At 35.9% G+C, this 23,895-nt stretch overlaps 1 pseudogene; it reads right to left on the bottom strand.

The window, feature by feature from the left end:
• Nucleotides 1–1,356: 1,356 nt before the first annotated feature.
• On the bottom strand, nt 1,357–3,187 carry LOC137758850 (NACHT, LRR and PYD domains-containing protein 13 pseudogene; annotated as a pseudogene).
• Between the last annotated feature and the right edge of the window lie 20,708 nt (nt 3,188–23,895).

Genomic DNA, 23,895 nt, shown 5'->3' with positions numbered 1-23,895 from the left:
TACACAAAGCGCTGTTTTACTAAAACAGTCAATAAAGATATCTTTATATTAAAAGAGTGACACATTTACTTTGTCAACTTAAAATATCTAGAAGTAGATTTTTTTTTTTTAATATTATTTAATTTTGGCTGTGTTGGGTCTTCGTTGCTGTGCGCGGGCTTTCTCTAGTTGCAGAGAGCGGGGCTACTCTTCGTCATGGTGCGTGGGCTTCTCATTGAGGTGGCTTCTCTTGTTGTGGAGCACGGGCTCTAGGCGTGTGGGCTTCAGTATTTGCAGCACGTGGGCTCAATAGTTGTGGCTCATGGGCTCTAGAGCGCAGGCTCAGTAGTTGTGCCACACAGGCTTAGTTGCTCTGCCGCATGTGGGATCCTCCCGGACCAGGGCTCGAACCCGTGTTCCCTGCATTGGCAGGCGGATTTTTAACCACTGCGCCACCAGGGAAGTCCCTAGAAGTAGATTTTGAATTTTCTCCACCAATTATCATTGGTAAAATAAAATATGGTGATACTATAAGATAAATTACCATACTGCTAGTACAGTATTCATTAGAAAATTGGATTGCATTCATTAGAATGTTAATGAACTAACAGAGAGCATCAAAAAACATTATTCATTTAAAAGAAAACAAGTAGAAAAGTAGGTTATGTGTTGCTTGTCCCATTTTTATAAAATAAAAATATATACATATATATAGGCATACATACAAACATATATACATACACAAAGTTGTAGAGTAAGATATTACTAAACTATTTAAAAGTTGTTTTACTTTGAGAGAGGTAATAATATGGGAGATCTCCATTTTCATGTTTTATACTTTTATAATATTTCAAGTTTTATAGTTAATTTTTTTTTGGTTTTTTTGTTTGTTTTTTCATATCCTTTGCTTTAGTGAATCTTCTTGATAGCCCCAAGAATTTAAAACATTACACCAAGGACAAAAAAAATCTTAAGGTGTAAAGAAAATGTAGGATCTTGGGCCAAATATAGTATTAGGATTCTGGAGATTGGGTACTTGATATGCTGCCTATGGTAAACTGTGAACTAGCGTTCTGGAGGTAGTGGCTCACTTGTCCCCATGAACAGTAACATCTGAGCAACATATGGTCAGGACTTCCTGATGGCTGTACTCCATGGACATTCCATGGTAAAGCTGTGGCATCTCATCATTGGATCACCACCACCATCTGTCTTCAGGGTCATTAAAATCCCACTTAAACCTGATTCTCAAAAAGGACTCCCCCCCGCCCCCACCGTTTCTCCTGTAATTTCTCCAACTCTGTTCTCACTATAGAGGACAAGTCTTTTTTGAGCCAGAGTTTCCGTAGTTTGCACATCAATTTTTTTCAAGGATGTCTACAGCGTGTTGACTGTGTTCAGCCCCAGGTCATTTCCTAAAAGGTTCAGATTAACCAGGCTTTTACTGCTTCTGAGAACAGAAGAGAGATGCTGGCAGCAATCAGGTGTTAAATTGCATTTCTCCAACCCAAGTGTCTCCAACACACAATTTGGACGTTTCAGAACGCTGCACAGCTCTTTCACCCCATCATCCTGACCATCAGTTTTCCCAACATCCAGAATCTTCACATTACGATTGTGCTTGAGGGAGTGAGCAAGCTCTCGACAGCACTCCACCATGAAAGAACAATCTGACGAGTCCAGGTACTGCAGGTTGCAATCTGGACGACTCAAGGCCTCATAGAGAAACTTCACTCCCTCATCTCCCAGGTTATTCTTCCACAGATTCAGGTGTGTCAAGCTCTTTTTCTGGAGGAGAGCATCTGACAAATATCTACAACTGGGTGCACCAAGCTGAGAGAACCAGAGCACCAATCTCTAAGACACACTTGGGGTGAGTCAAGGAAGTACACAGCAGCCTTACACCAATATCTTGGAGCTGATTAATTCCCAGGTACAGGTGAGTCATTTCCTGGGTGCTGGTGAGAAGCAAGGCCAGGTCCTGACAGTTGGCCACTGACAGTTTGCATTTCTCCAGTGACAGCTCCTTCAGGGGACAGTTGGATGTCTCGATGGGCCCCCACCGTCTTTTCAGCTCAACATTAGACAGATTATTGTCCCCCAGGCTGAGGAAGCTCAGACTTGAGTTCTTGCTGAGTTCCATAAGGAGCTGATGACAAACTCAAGAGGTGAAGCTACAAGATTCCAACCAAAGATACTTGACGTTGCAGGCTGAGTGCTCAAAGTTCTAAAAATTGTCATAGACACAGTAATTCCTAGGTTGTTAGAGCCCAGGTCCAGATGGGTCAGCTTGTGCTTACCATGAAGCACAAAGACAAGCTCCTTCAGAATCTTCATGGAAGATACCGATTTGCACGTCAGTTTTTGGAGTTTGCACCTTGGATTTCTCAGCTCATAACAGTTTCTTCATAGATGAAGTATTAAGCTTGCTTCATACATTAAGCTTAAGTATTAAGTATCAGGTCAATTTTGTTTCAAGGATTGGACCCCTGACAGAGAGCCTCAGTTTAACTTTTGACAGTGCTTTAGGCAAAAGGAAGAAACCCGGAGTTGCTGATACCCATAAATGTCGAGATCAGCTTCAAGGAGGTGATTCAAAATCTGCCTTGCAAAGTTTTCGTCCTGAGTCTCATGTAAGCCCTGGAAAAACTGTAGGAATTCAAAGTGGACAGAGACAGCATTACACTTCTCCAACTCTTCTGCCCAATCTAATAATTCATCCGTTACCCTGGGACATTTCACAATGTAAAGTATCTTCTAGTTCTCTTGCTAGGTCTCTTTTAAAAACACCAAAGAAAAAAGAGCCATCTGATGCCAATAGAAGTTTGTGTTAGGAGCCCAGCCCCTGATGATAGTCTTGGAAGGTATGACAGGGGTTGGGAAGACCACCCTGGCAATGAAGGTCATGCTGCACTGGGCAGAGGGCATATTCTTTCAGCCCGTATTCTCCTATGTTTTCTATATCAGCTGCCATAAAGTGGGAGAGATTGTGAACACCACCTTTGCTGGCCTGCTTTCCAGGGACTGGTCTGACTCTCAGGTCCCCACTGAAGAGTTCAGGAGTCATCCTGAGAGGCTCCTGTTTGTCACTGACAGCGTTGAAGAAATGACTACGTCCTCCAAATTGCCCGCCCTGTACAAACTGGTACCAGCAGTCCCAAGTGGCTAGAATCGTACTCCATTTGCTGAAGAAGGACTTGGTTCCCATGGCTACCTTACTGAGAATGACCAGAGACTATGGTAATGAAGATCTTAAAAATTTGTTATTGAATCCATGCTTTGTCGCCATCTCAGTGTTCACAGAGGGAGACTGGGAGGAGTATTTCACCAGGTTCTTTGGTGACCAAGACAAAGCTAATAAAATCTTGCATTGGGTAAGAAAAATGGAAACTCTATTTTGTTCCTGCTCTGCCCCCCTGGTGTGCTGGACTGTGTGTTCCAGCCTGAAGTGGCAGATGGCAAGAAATCCTTCTTTCCGGCTGAGCACCCAGACCACCACCAGTGTCTATGCCTATTTTTTCTGTAGCTTGTGTGCAACAGCAGAGGTGAGTTTGTCAGATCAGAGCTGGCCAGAACAGTGGAGAGACTTCTGTTCTCTGGCTGCAGAAAGGATGTGGTTCTCAAACTTCACATTTGCAAAAGAAGCCATGGAATACAAGCATCTGGAAGCCTCTTTTATTGATTCTCTCTTGAGGTTGAATGTTCTTCGAAAGGTCAAAGATTGTGAGGACTGCATTGATTTCACTCACCAAAGTTTCCAGGTGTTTTTCAGGGCCATGTTCTAGGGAACAAGAGGATCCCTTGGTGGTCTCCCAAAGCATCAAGAGATGACAGTGTTCCTGAATGATGCTTTCATTAATGTTTGTTTTATAATAACAAATAACTAATATACATTAAAATATTTTAGTGAAAATATGCTAATATAATAAACTTTTTTGAGGTAAAATTTTAAGTGTACGTTTTTATGAATTTTGAGAAATGTGTGCATGTGAGCCATCACTCTGAAAAAGTATGTTAGAATTTTTGTAGTCAATCCTCCCACCCCCAACCCTTGGCCCCAGACAAACACTGATCTTATTTTTCAGTTAATTTACTTCTTTTAGATGTAAATGGAATCATATAGTCTCCTCTTCATATTTCTCTTCTTTTGATCAATATTGATTTTTAGATTCAACCATGTTGTATTGTATTCACACAGTAGTTGGCTCCTTGGCATTGCTGATTACATTATACATTGTTATACAATTATTATTACATTATACAAATATGCCACAGTTTGGTTTTTCATTTCCCTCTTGTTGGATATTTGCATTATTTTCAGATTTTTCCTATGAATAATTTTATAAACATTCATGTACAAGTATTCTGTAGGCAAATGCTTTATTTCTCTTGGGTATATACCCAACACTAACACTGCTGGATCATAGGGTAGAAGTATGTTTAACTTTACAAGAAACTGCTGAAGAGTTTTCCGGCGTGGTTGTACAGAAGTGGCTGTGGTCTCATACAGAAATGTATGAGAGTTTCCGTTGTTCCACATACTTGTCAACACTAGATATCGTCAGCTTTTTAAATGTTGGCTATTCTTATGACTACCCACTGGTGTCTCTTTATAGTTTACATTTTATTTCCTTGGTGATAAAAAAAAAAATGCTGGTCATCTTTTCACATGCTTATTTACATATCTTCTTTCATGAATTGTCTGTTCAAAGATTTTGCCCATTTAAAAAATGTTGTGTGGTTTGTCCTTTTATTATTGAGTTCTAAAAGCTCTTACAAATACATTGTCAGCTGCATGTGTTACAAACATTTTCTCCTAACCTGTACCTCATCTTTTTATTTTCTTAACAGTAAGCTGAAAAAATTGAATGTTTTGCCTTTGATGAACTCCAGTTGATCATTTAAGGCTTTTTGTGTTCTGGAAATCTTTGCCAACCTACAAGTTGCAAAGATTATCTCTTATATTTTCTTCCAGAAGTTTTATCATTTTACCTTTTGTGTTTAGGCCTTTTTTACTTTTATAATCCGAATACACAACAATATTTTTTACTGAAAATGTGGTACTTTTAACATAAATAAATGTAGACTTTTACAAACCACTTTCAAGTTGGATCTCTTGATAGTGTTTATAAAAGGTCTGATTTGTAAAAAGATATCTGGGTCCATCTCAGGGAGGAAAGCTACATTTTAAATTATATCCTCAGCCTACCTGTGGAGGAGAGAATTCTTCTCCTCACTTCATCTTATCTTTTTATCCACAAGCATCCTTTAGTGCTCAACACAATCCATCTAGTTAACGTTAATAGAAATATTTTCTGAATTCTTACCATGTGTCCCACAATTTGCTAGTTACTAAAAATAATACATTACTTCTGTAGGATTTAGTCCATGCCATGGAAGAGTGAGGTCACATATAAGACATAATTACCATATATGTTATAAAGGAAAGGTCAGAAAAATAAAAAGAGGGTGTTACTGACACTCATAGGGCTTATAACCAGAGTAGGAGGGGGATGGGAGCCTCGTGGGATGGGCTTTAGCTTCCAAATAGTAATTGGTACTAGATGTGCTACATACTCTTGGGCAGATCATACTATTTGAAAAAAAAAAAAAGTATGAGAAAAGAAAATGATTTTACTTAGGATGTTCTCAATTTTTTTTCTCCTCCATCTTTGGTTGGTAGAGAGGTCATTATGGGTACACTAAATCAATCCATCTGTACCCCAGTTCTTCTGATATTATTTTTATGTTTCTGAGAATCACATAGACAAATGGATCTGTTATAGACTGTCTATTAGCAAGAAGACACAGCTTCTGTTGGAGCCTCCTTTTCCCCTTGGGGTTGCATTTACTTCTCTCCACTTTTATTTTAGCTTAAGTCTTGGGGTCCAGGTAAGGAATACTGTTCATAGCCAGTGATTTTGTGTCTGGCTGTTGCCATTCTTTATGTAGGTAGTCTTCTTAACAGGATCAGGATATGGCTGGAAATCTTGCTTTTCTCAGTATGTAAGCTCTAGAATTAAATATGACACTGACAGGAATAAAACTTTGGAAGTCTTTTATTGATTTATGACTTTTGTTTTAATTTATTTAAAATGTATTTAGCACATACTGTGGCCAAGAACTAGGCTCAGTGCTGGGAAATAAATGAAATAAGACAGACACAGCTGCTTTCTTATAAAGTTGAAAATGAAATGGCAGTGGGTTTCACTGAACATTTAGAGGTATAATGAGTAGTGTAAGGATAAGTGTTGTGCTATAGCATATATAACAAAAGACTGAGGAAGTGACATTTCAACTGAGACTTGAGCAGGCAATAGAGCAGGAACAGGAGAATCCCAGTAAACTAGACTACATGTGAAACAACTCTGAGGTGAAGATGAGCACAGCACATTTCAATGTATTGGCCAAAAGAGAGCCAATATGGTGGTCATGTAAAGAGGAGTGAGGAGACCAGCAGCCAAGGATGCTAAAGAAGGATTTAGGGCCAAGTCTCCATGGGTCTTTGAGCATACTTAGCATCAAGCATTCAGTTAGAATGCTGTGGATTTGGGGAAGACATCAGAAAATCTTACCCCAACTAGCTTCAAAAGCGGGAAATTTTTTGTCTTATGTAAAAATAAGTCATAAGGTAAGACAGCTTTGAGGTTGGTTAATTCAGCAAGTCATATGTAATTCAAATTACTTGTATTTTTTGAATGGCATTCTCAGCATGTTAGTAGCTCCCCCTCATGTTTGCAAATGATTCCATAAGTACCCAGGAATTTTCCCTTTTACTTGTTGGCCAGAATGGGTCACAGGGCCATTAGCCTTCTACACCAATCACTGATAAAGTGGAGAGTGACCACCATAACTAAAGTCACTCAAGGAATGCATGGGGGATGAGAAAGTGGCGGCATTGAATATATACAACTCTACACTAGTTAGTCTGCATGGGGTGGGGGGAGAAGAAATGGCAGATCGAATGGAATTTAATCTCAAAACTAGTCATGGTGTCCCTAAGTCTTTGACAAAAGACCCACAGTTCAAACTGTGGGTGCTTTCAGCCTGGTCAGAGAGGAGAATGGCTGTTGGTTGGGCCACCAGTAGTGGTGTTTTCCTAAGAAATGACTTTGAACTTTATCAAAACTGAATTGGGAGCAACTGAAAGATTTTAAGCATGGAATAAATGTAATATAATCTTTGATAAAAGTATGATTTTCTCCAATATGAAAAAATGAGAGGCTTTTCATTAGTAATATAATTATTCAACATGGAAAAAAAGTGCAAGAGATAATACAGAAAAAACACTCATGAGACTATGATACTAACTCAAAGGGGATGTGACAGCAAGTTGAACTAGTTAGGATAGAGAAAATGGTTATAATATAAATATACTTAGTAACTAACATCAATAAGAACTGGCAGTGCAGTTGGCAGGCGAAGGAAGGGGAGAGGTCAGTCTTGACACTCAGGATTCTGGTTTGGACAGCTGGTTAGTGCGAGGTCCCATTCACTGAGATGGAAACACTGGAGGGATAGCAGAGTGGTGGGATTGGGGGTATATTAAATTTGAGTTGTTAATAAGATGTTCAAATGAAGATATCTGGTGGTCAGTATAGGTATGGTGCTCAGTGGAGAGGCTTAACCCTAGACATAATTTTGCTGGTATTCAGTATAAAATTGTAGTCAGACATGGGTAGATAAGATGAGCTAAGAGAGAATATAGATGGGGAAGAACAGAGTGCTTAATCTGGTCCTGAAAGATGCTAAGCTTCAGGGATTGGGAGAGGAAGAGCTTCTGACAAATATGACATGAAAATGGCTCTGAGAAGTTGGAAGAAAACCAGTGGAATATTATGTCATGAAAGTAAAGTGTTGTTCCATGAAGAGGGAACAGACACCTCTATCAAATACCTCTGATAATTCCAGTAAGATGAACAAAGAATTATAACCATTGGATTTAGTGATATAAAATGGTACTTTTAACAAGAATAATTTGTGTAGAATGGTGTCACAAGTCAGGCTGGAATGACCTGAGTAGTCAGTGGATACTAGGAAAAGGAATTCCCAGAAAGAAAAAGTATTGGGCAATGTTACAGGTAGCTTTGTTCATAGTAAGGAAAAGTTTTCTTAGCCCTTAAATTTTCATGCTTGGCACAGTATATATTTTATACCCGGGAAAAGTCTTCCTTGTTTCATGCTTGAAATGGCAGGGTGTTAATCAATCCCCAAAAGAGTAGAACATGCAAAATTGAGATGAAAACGTGACATCTACAGTGGATAGCAGTCAATAACTTAAAACTTTTCTTCCATAAATTATTTTTTAGGCCATGAAATCATAATCTAAAATGTTGTTTGATAAAACTTAACTGTAAGAATAACCTGCCACACAGTTTGAGGGCAAATGATACCACATAACGAAGCAAACTAGAACATTTTACCATTATGGTACTACTTTAGAAGCTTTAGCCTGCTTGCATTTCTAAATTGATATTCTAACAGAAGATGATTAAGGAGACTCCTTCAACCATCAGAAAGTACATCTGATAGCACCGCACAATAGCCTCTGGCGTTGGACTAGATTACTGAAGTATGGACTATGAATGGAAGAGAGAAGAGGTGAAAGCATCATCATTAATCAAGGTGCTTCTTAGATGACTAGTTATTGGACACACAATTCATATGCCTCTTCATTCAGTTTCATATGAGAAAATATATCTGTCACTTGATAGGGTAAATTAGCATACTAGAAATAAGACAAATTGTGCCCTATATTAAGAACTAATTCCAATAAGACTATTTGTGAATTTATGGATGACTGAAAATATCATTTTTAAAATAATGTATATATGTTGGGTAGGAAAGTATTGTGCTTTCCTACTCTTTACTAAAAGTATTTTGCTAAATAGAAAATATGTTGGATAAGGTCTTATATATTGAAGGCCTCTAAATGGAATATAATGGACTATATTAGGTAGATTGACCTTGATTATGGAACTGAATCAATTGTAAATATTCCAATGACTTCAATGGAACAATAGTTTATTACTTATTTACTGTTGTTCTCCCCTTGATCTCCTGACTGACCAGATTGATGAATGGTATACCCTGCAGTCTACAAAATAGCCCTAATGAGCCAGGCCTATAAAAGTTAATCACATGATTCTCACGTTTTAAAATATCATCTGGAAGGATTACCCTAATGGTTTGTCTTGAATGAATTTCATCCTTGTTCTTTCTTTGGAGAGTACTAATTGAATTTAAAACTTTCTTTTTCACTTATTATTTGTGGTAATTTCTATGCTTAGAACATTTGCATATATGTCCAGGAATGTATTCTATGTTGTCCATCAAGTGAAAACGGTGATGCATTTATGAAGCACTCCAGTCGGAATCCGTCCCAATATTCAATACAGGATCTAGTCAGCAGTTCCATCTTTGATGGATTGTGTTGTCAAGGCTTTCAATGAATTGGCAATTTTCTACTTGTAAGCAGTTTTCTAGGAAAGAAGAAAGTATGAGTAAGGCCTTAAATAAGTATATAATTATCAAATTATGTTGTATTCACTACCTTGATTTAACTCGAATAAATGCACACAACTTAAAGAACAGGTCTCGGTTGGAATCTATTTCAACATAATTGAAAAATGTCACTTAGGTGATTTCATGTTTATATTTATCATTTTCCATAAATGTTCTTAAATGCTCCTAAAGAGAGTGGTTAGCAAAAATCCTCAAGCTTTATTCAAGGAATAAATACAAAAAAAACCTTGTTTCATGATTATATTTTTCTATTTAGTTATTGAATATTAAGTAACTGTTTCATGCTAGACATTTTGCCATGTCCTAGTCTACAATACAAGCTCTCCTTGTTCTCAACCTACCTCTTCATTTTATCCTATTTCACTTTGCTTTTAGGCAGCCCTCCATCTCGGTCTTCCTTATCCTTGGTTTTCCTTATGTGATGTCTAAGTTTCTCTCTTTTAACTCACCCAACTCTCCAGAGGTAATTGTATAACACAGTAGATAAGCCTTGAGTTTTGGAGTGATGTACAGCTGGAAAAAATAGGCTATAACTAGGAATTTGAACTTTATCTTATGAGCAACAAAAGCATCTTTAGCACAGAAATAAGTTGAGGAAAATGTTACAGTAAGTGTAGTGATGATGGCAAGAGAATGACTGTGCCTAACCACAAACATCCTGCCCTGGACGGATGCTTATTCTACTTTGAGGGTGAGATCCAGTCTTCAGAAGAGAATTAATTAAGGGAAGACAGATGAGTAATCTCAAATTTTAACTTAGCTGAATTAGAAAAGAGCTTTTCCTGACCTCACATTAAATCAGTTTCTGGGGTTCATAAGCTCCAGGCTTAATTATCTAGGAAAGGACTGATCTTGTTCTGAAAGCATAATATGTAGTGGGGTGGGAAGGTAGAATTCAAGGGAGGTTGAATAAGCTTAGTGATGCATAGCGATTGTTCTTGTAGCTATCTTGTGAATGAATTACACTTTGCCTTCCTCCCACCTTCCCCTTCTAAGGGCAGTTTTTGATCAACATGTAGACTCGTAAGATTTTCAAAATCATTGCATCACTTCATTTCAATAGCAGTAGATATTTATTGGACAGCTGTTGCTTTTGCTTGCTTTCCTTATTCTTTTTTGTTTGTTTGTTTATTTGTTTTTTGTGACAGTACCTTGATTTTCTTTGGAGAACTATTTCCTCTTGTTTAAAATGGTTCTGGTGGAATTAATTATCAAGGTGCCAAGCCTCTATGGCCAAGAGGTGGGCATGGGACCTAAGTTCAGCCAATCAGGCTTTTCCTGAAATTTGTATATTTAGTGAAGTGACACAAGGAAAGGAAATTATTCTAATCACGGGGCCCTGAAAAAACCCTTCATGTCCCTGCTCCCTTTATTGCCAGAACTGCCTTGGTACCTGAACTTCCTAAGGTTTGTTCTTTCAGGTTTCCTTTCAGTTCTATGAGTTATTTCATCTATATACTTTTATAAAATTATCTAGGTTATAAGTTATCAAGCATTGGTTTTCCTTGATAGCAATCAAATATCACTAATTGATTTTTGTTGGAGATTGTTCAAAACCCTAAACAAAGCAAAGCAATACATCTCAAATCTTGCCTTTAACAAGGCATCAAACAATTTCCGTTTTCAAAAGAACACTTCTCTTGTAATAAGTACATATGATTTTCACATGAAGACATAGTAGATCATTGAGTGAAAAAGACTCAGAGGTTTTCAGCTTGAAAAGCAGCGTAAGGTAGTTAAGAGTGCAACTCTCCAGGTATATTGCAGGAGGTAAAATCCTGACCCCACCATTAGCAGCAATATGATCTTGGATAATTTTCTCAGCCTCTAAATTCTTCCATTTCTTCATCTGTAAAATGGGAAGAAGATAATCCATGCGATGCGCTTAGAACAGCGTCTAGCACATAGTAAGAACTCAATAAATGTTAGCTCCATGCTCAAACTATACTGCTAACTTATGTCAACTCTACTTTGAGCTCCTTGTAAGCAGAGACCTTGTTTTAGCCATCTCTATATTCCTACTTCTGAGCCAGATTGTGCTTTTTTTTTTTTTTTTTTTTTTTTTTTTTTTTAGTATCTACACCACAATGATACATCTGGGGTTTGTTTTTACCTGTGTTGTAGTTGTATTGATAATCACACAGAAACCTGATATCAACTGTAACTTTATTGAGAACTTAATTAGAGCCCCAGCCTACTATCCTTCTCCTACAAGGTACCCTGGCTTTAAATGGTTATAAATGTGTGTAATAGTTTTCATTGTTTTATTTCCTTCTAGTTAATCATATTAGAATACCTCTGTTGAACACTTAAGACTCCACCAATGGTTCTCAACCTCGGCTGCATATTAGAAACACCTGGAGAGCTTTCAAAAACACTGATTCCAGGTCACTACCCCAGATTAATAAAATCAGACTCCCTGGGGGTGTAACCTAGATATCAGCATTTTTCTCAAGCTTCCAGGTGATTCTAATGTGCATCCAGAACTAAATCACTGTTTCTTGAACTCTGTTAGACCATCCTAGTAAGACACCAATAGATCTGAAAAGTACAGAAGGCTTCTTTTTCGTATTAAGTGTATATAATTTTAGAACTGAGGAATTTTGGTTAAGTTGCCTGACTATGATTTGCTTGTAACATTAAAGAACGGGGTAATAAAGCTCAAGAAAAAGGCTGTTTCTTTGTTTCTTTTATTTCTCCCTCCTGATCTTTCATCATCAGATTATAAGAAACTATATTGTTTCATTGAGAAAAGATGGAATTGGGGGAAGGATACTTGAATATATATATTTTTGGAGTCTCTTAAGAGGCCAGGATCTGTGCATTATCTGATTCCATTTTATAGACTATATAGTGTGTAAAAGTACAGATTAAGTTCTGCAATCCAAATGATTTATGTCCAAATTTATATTACCTCAAGACCTTTTGGGACATGACTTTTGGTTGGGATCAGAGAGGTGATTAGTGTGTGTGTGTGTGTGTGTGTGTATGTGTGTGTGTATATACATATGTTTGATTGTTTTTATTATATATATGTATATAATTTATATATATATATAAACTTTGTGCCTGTTGGCATTATTTTTTCTCTCTTGTGCATATACAGTAGTCCTTTTATCCTTATGTTCCAAGACCTCCAGTGGATGCCTAAAACTGCAGGTATGAAGTTCAGATATAGATCTGAATCCTATATATATATATATATATGTTTTTACTATACATACATACCTATGATAAAGTTTAATTTATAAATTAGGCACAGTGAGAGATTAACAAAAAATAATAAAATAGAACAATTATAACAATATACTATAATAAAAGTTATTTGAATGTGGCCGCTCTCTCTCAAAATATCTTATTGTACAAATTAAATATCTTTTCCATTTTAACTAGGCACTTATCATGCACTCTGGCCATAACTTTTGCAGTTTGAGGTACAACAGCAAAACTAGTGCAGATTTCTTTTTTCCTTCACAATTTCAGGGACAGAGTATTTGTTTTTAACTGTAGATCTTAGCAGCCTCAGCATAAGATTTTTTTTCTTATTAAATCAAGAAAATTTACCTTTTCACTTAAAGGATGTACTTTGTGACTTCTCTCTTTGGCGTATTTGAATTACCAGTATCAATACTCTAGCACTTTGGGGCCATTATTAAGTAAAATAAGGATTACTGAACACAAACACTGTGATACCATGACAGTCATCTGACAACGGAAACGGCTACTCAATGACTAAAGGTGGGATATGCTGGACAAAGGGATGATTCCCATCTCTGGGTGGGACAGATTGGGACAGCACAAGATTTCATCAGGCTACTCAGAACAGAGTGAAATTTAAAATGTATGAATTGTTTCTGGAATTTTGCATTTAATATTTTCTGAAATTGCAAAAATCAAAACTGCAGATGAGCAGGGACTACTCTGTTAATTTTAGAGTCTTAACCACTTAATAACTTCTCAGACATTTAAAGACAACTATTGCCTCTCCTTCAACTTTTCTCTTCTCTAGGATAAACATGGGCAGTTTCATACATGCCATGGTTTAATGAACATTCAGTACGTCCACTGTCTATCCTGTTTAATCATAGTAGCTGATATTGACCACACATCTAAGATGTGTCAGGTACCAAATGCTTATTAAGTATTAAATCATTTAGTTCTCACAGCAACCCTATGAGAGAGTGACTAAGATTTTTTTTTTGTTTTTATTTTACCAGATAAGGAAACTGATGCCCAGACATGAAAGACATGTTTAGAAATCTGCCCTAAGTCTCAATTACAATTCTGGCAATTCTGTGTCTGCAGTCTCAGTCACTACATTATAATTATTTATATCCTATGTAGCAATATATAATTGAATAAAAATGCAACCAAGCTACTAATCCATTGGAGAGTGTAGGTGAGAAAAGGGAAATTTTTCTTAAATTAGTTTAAAAAAACTTTTCAGTTTTTGGTCTACTACATAAAGCAAGAATTTGTATAGATCTTCCCCCCCCCCCCCCGAACAATCCATGGAATTCTTTGCTACCATTATATATCTTTACTGTAATGCCTGTGGTTATTAAATAAATATAAAATCTACAAACTGTATTTGGTTTATGATATGACATCATATTCACACAAATTTTAATCCTGTAGAAAATGGTTAACTACTTATGTAGCACAAATTCCATTTCAATCTGGCTTGTGTGTGTGCCATCTTTGAAAGGTAATACATCACGAAGTGACATCTAATATGAGTCCCCAGTGTTCATCATACCTGCAGGTGAATCTTTTCTTTAATGCCTTAGGTACTCACAGGAAATGAGGCGGGAAAAATATATCAATCCTAGCACATCTGAAGTAACAAGCAGGGGAAGTCTGTGCTCAGTGGTGCAATGTGTCAGGGAAGAAGCTAAGCCTACCAGAATGAGTGCTGCTGAATTTGGGCAGCTGGCCAATATTTAACAGCACCAGAGAAGTGCAATTTTATTTTAATCATCTATTCTTATGTCAAGACCAAGAGCAGCATTTCCACCAGCTTCTACTTCCCCATCAGTTACAATAATATGCACTCCAGAACTCTCAGTGCAGGGAGCTTGAATTTGCATATTAGCAGAGCAGCAAAATATATTTATTCCATTCATCTCTGGAAGGTGGGACAGAGAGATAATCATGGAAGCGAGGACTAGTTGTTTCCAAGCCTTTCAGTTCTAAAACATACCATCCTAGGCAGATAACATTTGAATCATGATGTCAAAATACAGCACAGCAATGCAGTATTTTGGAATCAGCAGCTCAGAAGAGTAGACAAACTATATAGGTGCTTTTTTGCACGAAGTTGACATTTGGATCCATCCTACCCTCTGAAGATTGGAACACATAGGTTTGCCACACACCCAGATGAAATAATTAACAATAGCAGCATCTTAAGTAAAATCAGAGCCTGAAATTACCAAATCTACTGTTTTGATGGGACTAATCTATCGAGTTTGTTCACAACCCTTGGAGGTTTTGTTTTCAATGAATTGTCTAGATTAAATATTACTTGTACTTTGTGTACACGCAGCCATAATTAAGGGTGACAAAGAACAACTCCATCTACAACTTATAAATTCATCAGGGAATGAGGTCATATAAAAATAGATTGACATTTTCTTTTGATCCCATCGCATCTTTTGCATGATTCCCTGTTCTCCCCACCTTGATGTTCTACAATATATCCCATGCATAGTTCGTATCTTCATCTGAAGTCAGCTTGACCTTCCTGCTCCAGATTCTCCAGTTCTGATAGAACTTCAAAAATCTTAACCAAGCAATGCCATCTCTCCTTTGATCTCTCCTGAAATTAATAAACTTTACTATAATTTAGGGGTGTTTATCTCTTTAATAATATTTCCACTTATCAAAATAAAAATAATTCTTATACTTGTCATCTCCAATTTACATGACATCTAATTTACTTACATTTTTGTTTTAAAGTTTCTTGACCAGTGGCTACTGAAAATCACAGACTATTAGACCTGATATAAGCCATGATGTCAGTAATCAAGTCTTCTCTTTGTTGTTTAAATCTCTATAGTATTCTAGAGAAGCGGTTATCCAGGTTTTCCTGGATGCCTTCAAGTGGGGAGCTTACCATCTCACAAAAGTAATCTATTATAATATTAATATTGTTCACTATATTGTACACATATATGCCTTTTTAAATAATTTGTCAGTTGGTCCTAATTTTCTTCTTTTTTTTTTAACATCTTTATTGGAGTATAATTGCTTTACAATGTTGTGTTAGTTTCTGCTTTATAACAAAGTGAATCAGTTATACATACACATATGTCCCCATATCTCTTCCCTCCTAATTTTCTTCTATGATACATAATATTTAAAACTTAATCTACACTGCAACTTTTCAGATATTTGAAAATACCCCCTAATTCTTTCCCTTCTCTGGGATAGACATGACAGATTCCATATATAACACAGTTTCATGAATATTTGACATAACCACTATCCTAGTTACTCTTTTCTGAATATGCTCCAATTTTTCCACATGTGTCATAGACATGGAAATGTTCTACTCAGATCCCTCTTCAACCTGCTGCCCAGGTGAGGAGAGTGCGGTCAGAAAACAGCTTCCAGCCATTAATTCCTTCAGGATCAGAGTCAGGTGCAGAGAAGAGCCTTAACCAAGGCCATGAACTTCCCAGAGCAGCTCACATCCTTTGAGTGAGGGAGGCAAAGTCATAAAGGCCCAACATTTCTGTCCAAAGAGGGATGACTGATGGGCAATGCTTGTCTCAGAACTCCCCACTGGGTTGGCCAAGGCTTTGCCTCACTTTTTTCCTCTGCCCAACACTGCTTCTTCCCTTCCCCATCCTGCCTTTTCACATATGTTTATCCTTAATAAGCATCTTGTACTTCAAACTTATAGTCTGATTGTCTGCTTCCAGAGAACCTAATCCAAGACACTGTTTCTTTCTTCCTATATTGCTCTTTGCTCAGACTAATTTAGAATATATTTTGAACCAAGTGCAGACCCTCTATTTATATTAAATGTAATTTTAAAAATATTGAACCGCACAATATTAAATCTGTTTGTCGGGATTATAGCAGGTATAATTTTACCCTCCTACATGTTTGCTTCACCCAGGTTTGTCATTTAACAATGATTACCACCATTTCTTAAATTTTTTGATAAAATGTTAACCAAGTCATTTTTGTAGATTCACAAGCCTAGATTAACACACATCAATTAATTAGTGTTTATTGGTTATGATTATTCAGTTAAGAATCTGTTTCATTCTATTTTCATATAGCTAGAACAACATTAAAGAACTTATCTCCTAATTTTTAATTACAGTATATAACATATATTGAAAGGTACACAAAATCTAAGTCTAAAATTAATGTATAGGCAAACTCATGTATCCACCATGCCAACCATGAAATAAAATATTACCAGCAGCTCAAAAGCCCTTCAAGCCACTAACTCTACCCTCCTATTTCTTGTAACCTGATAAGAAATTTTAGCCTACCACCAAGGTTTTAAAGATGTTTTCCTTTATTATTTTCTAGACACTTTACTGTTTTACCTCTCACATTTAGATAATACAATACTCTTGAAACTGACTTTGGTGTATGGTTTAAGGTAAGGAATCAATGTTCTTTTTATTATATAGATATGCAATCTATTGAAAAGAGAGTTTGTTCACCACTAATTTGCAGTGCCAACTTCTCTTTTTAGTTTGCTGAGGATTTTGTGGTCTTAATGTAAATAGTTATTGAATTTTATCATGCTTTTTCTGTTTTAATAAAATAATCATACAGTTTTTCTCTTTTATTTTGTTAATGCGATGAATTCCATTGATTTTTTTTAATGTCAAGCCCACTTTGCATTACTAGAATTAACTCAATTTGTTTATTTAATATTTTCCCTTTTATATATCACTAAATTTGATTGTTATTTTTTTCTTTCCACTTTGTGTCCAGATTCTTGAGAAATTTTCATCTGTAATTCTTTTTTGTTTTTCCCCTTGCAATGTTCTTGTCATTTGGTATAAGAGTAATGTTGGCTTCATAATAAGACTTGGGAAGTATTACCACCTGAAGTTAGGAAATCTAGAGGCTAGAATTTAGCTTCTTGATAGGGAAGTTTACACTATTGCTTTCCAAACTTTTTACTTTTCTAATGTACACGTTTAAAGCTATATTTCACTTTAAGGTCTGGTATAATTATATTTCACAATTATGGCATGTTTTAATTTCCATTTCATGTGGTTCAAATTTTTTAAAATTTCCATTTCAATTTCTTCTCTGATACATGGATTATTTAGAACCACGTTGCTTAAATTTCAAACATTTTGATATTTCTATTGTTGATTTCTAATTTTATTCCTCTGTGGTCAGAGAATACTCTCTAAATGTTTCAAGTCTTTGAGATTTATTGAGATGTCTTTGTGTCCCAGTATATGGTCCATTTTGGTAAATGATACATGAATACTTCAGATACATATATATTCTGCAGTTATTGGGTATAAAGCATATATATAACATATGTTAGTTCAGTTTGTTGAATAGTGTTGATCAAATATTTTATATCCTCATTGATTTTAAGTCTGCTTAATGATTTTATGCCTACTGATTTATTTCAGTTACTGAGAAAGGAGTGGTAAAATTTTTAACTGTGGTTCTGAATTTATTTCTTTTTTGATTCTGTCAAATTTAGTTTCATATATTTTGAAACCATTATTTGATGCATACAGACTTAGAACTATTGTCTTCCTGATGAAGTGACCCTTTTAACTCTTTTATTATCAGAAATATTTCTTTTTGTTTCTATTAATATATCTTATCTTAAACATACTTTGCCTAATTTAATATAGGTTCAATAATTTTTGTTAGTATTTGCATGATACGGTTTTCCATTCTTTTCTTTCATGCATTTTATGCCTTTTTATTAAAGCGTATCTCTTGTAAAAGCACATCTTGGGTTTTATTATTTCATAGTCTATAATCTTTATCTTTTAATTGTAATTTTTAGTTTACTTATATTTAATTTCAGTTTGATATGTTTAGGTTAAAGTCTATTGTCTGGGTAATTGTTTTCTATTTCTCCCATCTGCTCTTCATTCCAACATTCCTCCTTTGTTTCTTTTTTTTTCCTGGGTGTAGAATTCTAAGTTGGCAATAATTTGCAGCTTTTCATAAAGAGACCTACCATCTCTCTTCTTGTTCATCTGTATGTAATGGATCTTTTATCTTTAGCTATATGTACAATTTTCTCCTTGTCTTTGATTTTTACACTTTTATTCTGATGTGTTTTCTTTGCTTTTACCTTCCTGCATTTGTTCGGTTTTTTGAATACAGTCTTTTAAAATCAGGTTTTGAAAATTATTGACCATTATCACTTAAAAAAAATTTCTTCTACTCAATTTTTTCCACTCCTTTCTTTCTGAAACTCAAACTATTAATAAGTAAATAAATGTGTACAAATAAACATATTTAAAATAAATATAAATATTTATAAAGAAATAAATATGTATTTCTTTTTCTTTTTTTTTTTTAAACCTGAGTTAGTATATACTAATCTTGTTTTCATTTGGTATGTTGTTAATTCATCTAATGGATTTTTAATTTCATACTTTTTATTTTTTATTTTTATGGCATATTTTATAATGTTTATTATATATATATATATAATTATCTGTTGAGATTCTCTTTTTATTCATTTTGTCCATTTTGTTTTATATATTGTTAATAGTGTTTTTTCAAGTCCCTGTCCATTAATCCCAACATGTGACTAATCCTTGGGTTTGTTTTTACTATCTGTTTTTTCCTCTTGACTATCTGTCACATTTCATGAAACTTCTCATGTCTCATAATATTTAATAGTATGCTACTGTACAAAATACAGAGATAGAAGTTGATGCCATTTGTTTCTAGAAAATTTTCTTTTTTATGAAAATACTGTAAAAGGTTTGTACTTCAATCTAATTACTTATTGAGGCCTGTTGGACCTGGGTTGCAAATCCAGTTACTTTCAGCCCACTTCTGTTTTCATAAGTCTCATAGGTGAGATCAACTGTATATTTATTGTAGTCTCTCCCTTATGTGGGACATGTTTTCTTAAGAATTGCAAGACTGTAGAAGAGTACATTGCCTTTATGCCCTAAGGTGCTACTTTTCCTGCTTTCGATTGAGTCTGGCCATTCTTTCTTTCTGCCTTGTTGAAAGTTTGGCCTATTGGATGTTTGATGTTTGGAGGTTAACTCTTTAGCCTCACATTTCACAGATATTTAAAATATGGAAAACATGTTGAGAGAGAGACCTGCCATGCACTTCTTATAGGCTTCTACTTCTCCTAGTAGAGTATCTTTGACTATGTCAAGCCTGACAGTCAACCCTTGCCCAGGCTTAGCAAATGCTTTCAAGGAAGAAACTGGCTGGTGATTTCCACTTGCCCAGGAAGGGCTCTTCCCTCTCTGGGGTTACATTTTATTCAGTTATCTTGATTTATGGGACTCTCATGTCTTTAAATTTTATTTTTTTAACTTATCTTTCCTGGTTGTTACAGTGAAAGCAATGGTGTGTTGCTTCCTGTTGTAAGCATAAGTGCCATCAATCACAGTAGTTCAAAAAAGCCACAGCCCTTCATTATAGGCACCTGCCTCAGCACAGCTTTTAACTCAGGGAACAACATGTAATGTATTATTTTGCAGGTAGACAGAACACAAAGGAGTTACCCTACATTTTTAAAGGGTATTTATCTGAATATATATTTCTAAGTTAGTAGTTTCTTTTTTCTTTTTTTATAGAACTTTAAAAAAGTTTATTCCAATTTTTTCTGTCTACCTTTGTGTGTGCTAAGAAGCCAACTGAGGGTGTCATATTGCTCCTTTGAAAGTAATGTGTCTTTTTCCATTGGCTGCCTTTAAAGTGTTCTCTTTGCCTTTGTTTTTCTACATTTTTTTACTACGTTGTGCTTAGGTATAGTTGCCTTTCTATTTACGTTGTCTACGGTTGATGAGTTTCTTGAATTTCCAACTAGATGTTTGTTTAGGGAGCACTGAGACCATCCCATATTTGGTGCTTTGTTCAAAGCACTCACAAGATTCAACATAGAGTTGTACTTATGAGTAAGATTTATTATAGTTACACAGTAAGGATGAATAGCTGAATCAGTAAGGGGAAAATGCACCTAAGGCAAAATTTGGAGAAACTAAGGCACATGTTTCCAATGCTCTGCTCTCTCTCTCCCAGCCCAGGAAGGGTCACACTGAGTATGCTCCTTTCTCCAGCAGTGAAAATGCAGCAGCATGTATACAATGTTTCTGTCCAGGGAAACCTGTCTGAGATTACAATTTTAAGGTTTTAACTGGGGGATAGGCACTCTCTGACGAAAACTCCAGGCTTTCAGAAGGAAAGCATGTGTTCACCATAAATCACATTGTTTTTTAATTTTATTGCAGTATAGTTTATTTACAGTGTTGTGTTAATTTCTGCTGTACAGCAAAGTGATTCAGTTATACATATATATATATCTCCTTTTTCATATTCTTTTCCATTTTGGTTTATCACAGGATATTGAATATAGTTCCCTGTGCTATATAGTAGAACCTTGTTGTTTATCCATCCTATATATAATAGTTTGCATCTGCTAATCCCAAACTCCCAGTCTTCTCCCCAATCGCCGCCCCCATCAACTACAAGTCTGTTCTCTATATCTCAATCACAGATATTTTAAATCCATGTCTGATAGCTCCAATATTTTGATCTTTTTTTGGACTGGTTCTCTTGGTTTGCAGTCACGTGATTGTCACTTCTTTTACGATTGGCAAATTTTGATTAAATGTTAGATATTGTGTTTAAAAAGTTAGAGATGGTTTGAGGCCCTAAATAATGTTATCTTTCTCCAGAAAGGATTTACTTCTGTTTCTCACAGGCCTTTGAGTAGAGCAAGTTCACCTTAATCCAACCACAAAATACACTTATTTGAATCTAGGTTTCATATAGTTGGCCCTCCATGTTCGTGGATGCAAAAACCACAGATATGGAGGGCAAACTATTAATTGTACTATGCCATTTTATGTAAGGGACTTGAGCATCTGCTAATTTTAGTATGGGGGACGGGAGCTCCTGGAACCAATGCCCCCCACATACAGAGGGATGACTGTACTTGGTACAGGTGGATCTATTTCTACATTGCTTTTACTCTTGAGATAGCCCTCCAAATGTGCAACTTAAAATCTGAGGCGTTTACTTGGGTCTCTCTTCATTTTGGGCTCCAGATGTCCATTCTTTGTCTCCCTAAACCCATTGTATGACCACAAGCTCTTCTCAGGTTCTCAGTCATCCAGCTATTATTTTGTGCTCAACTTTTAGTCTTTTAGCTGCCGCTTTAAAATTGACAAGTGCCTTGAGGAGGGAAGTTGCACTGACCATGTGGCCTTCCTCCGTGAGCTTTATTTTCTTACTAGATTTTGGCCCTCAGGTCCTTGCTACCTTGCATGTCTCCAACACCTAAACACACACATTAGTAATGAGATATCTTAAGAAAGTGATAAATTGTGTTCACTGAAAATATAGAAGAAACTACTTGACTAATTCTAGACAGAGCTTTAAGGCATGATTAACTAAATAGTGCATGTATTCCTCTCTCTAATGTAGGCATTTTTCTCATGTCCCCTCACCTAGAAATGCCTTTTCCTCTTTTCTCCTGAAAACTAAAATCCACAAGATTTAGCTAATACATCATTGTTTTCAGAACCCCAAGTCACTTTACCCATATCATTTCTCTTTCTCCTAGTTTCTGTTCAAACTTATTATCTGAATCATGTACTTCATTTCTAATCATACAACTCTCTTCATGTTCTCTCAATCCATGTGTATATTTAATATTTACAGTTGGATTATGTTGTTTGTAGACAAAGATCAATATGCCTTCTCTATTCACTTGCTTCAATCCTGCTCATAACTTTTCTCCCATGATTGTTTACTTCCCTCTTCTTTCTTTACTTTGTGGCCGTGCCTGAGATGCAGAGCCTTGGGTGAGTGGGCCTAGGAAGGAGGGAGAAACTTGAGCACTGACATCACTGCAGAGATGTCTCAAAAGGAAAGAGTGGGTGATTGGAACTGAGAGAACAAGTCTAGTTTTACACCAATTTTCATGGTTCTCACCACAGAATACACCAAACCGAAGAGTTCTCCAGTTTTACCTGGGCATACAGTGGTCTATACCTACTTTCTGGGCCATTTTACTTCTTTATAACACTAACTGAAGTAAGCTATTCCTGTGGGGAGTGCTCAATATACAGGTATAGCTTAGAGATATTGTGGGTCCAGTTCTAGACCACTGCAGTAAAGCAAGTCACACAAATTTTTTGGTTTCCCAGTGAGTATAAAAGTTATGTTTACACTATACTGTAGTCTATTAAGTGTGCAACAGCATTATTTTTTAAATATAGGTACCTTAATTAAAAAGACATTATTGCTAAAAACTGCTAACCATCATCTGAGCCTTCAGTGAGTCATAGTAGCAACATCAAAGATCACTGATCACAGATCACTATAACAAATATAATAATAATGAAAAAGTCTGAAATACTGTGAGAGTTACCAAAGTGTGACAGAGACACAAAGTGAGCAAATGCTATTGGACAAAAGGCACCAATAGACTTGTTTGATGCAGGGTTGCCACAGAGTTTTAATTTGTAGTTTTTAAAGTTAAAAATACCTGAGTTTTTAAGAAATATTTTATTTTGGAGAATGTTTTTTTTTTTTTTTGCCTGAAAATCTATCAATATCTCACAGAACACTAGTACTCTAAGGAACACATTTTGAGAAGCTTGACATAGGGTACTATCTACCCCCGGTCTACTGTCAATTTTCTTTTCCATTGTGCACTATTTTTTTTTCTGTTTCCTAATACTTGGCTTTAACACTCTGGAAGCATCATGCTTAAAGTGCATGAAATGTCTGAATCCCTCTGGCTTACTGAAAATTTCCAAGGAAACGTATATAATGTTTAGATACAAACTGTGTTCTCAAGATGAACGAAGGAGAAGTTTAGACAACTGTGTTAGTTTTGTATGGCTGCTGAAATAGATTACCACACACTTAGTGGCTTAAACAGCTTACAGTTCTGGGTATTGGAAGTGTGACTATGCTAAAGACTAAGCTAAAATCATGTTGTCTGAAGGGCTGCATTTCTTTCTGGAGACTCTGAAAGAGTGTGGTAGACAGAATAATGGGCCCTCAAATATATCCACACTCTAATCCCTGGAGTTTGTGTGTATGTTATATTATGTGGCAAAAGGTAACTGAACTTGCAGATAGAATTCAAGTTGCTAAGTACCTGACCTTGAAATATTTATTTATTTTAGTTTATTATTTTAGTTTATTCTGGCTATTTTG

This window comes from Eschrichtius robustus, chromosome 1 (assembly GCF_028021215.1).
Source record: "Eschrichtius robustus isolate mEscRob2 chromosome 1, mEscRob2.pri, whole genome shotgun sequence".
NCBI lineage: Eukaryota > Metazoa > Chordata > Mammalia > Artiodactyla > Eschrichtiidae > Eschrichtius > Eschrichtius robustus.
This window is presented reverse-complemented; position numbering and strand designations above follow the sequence as displayed.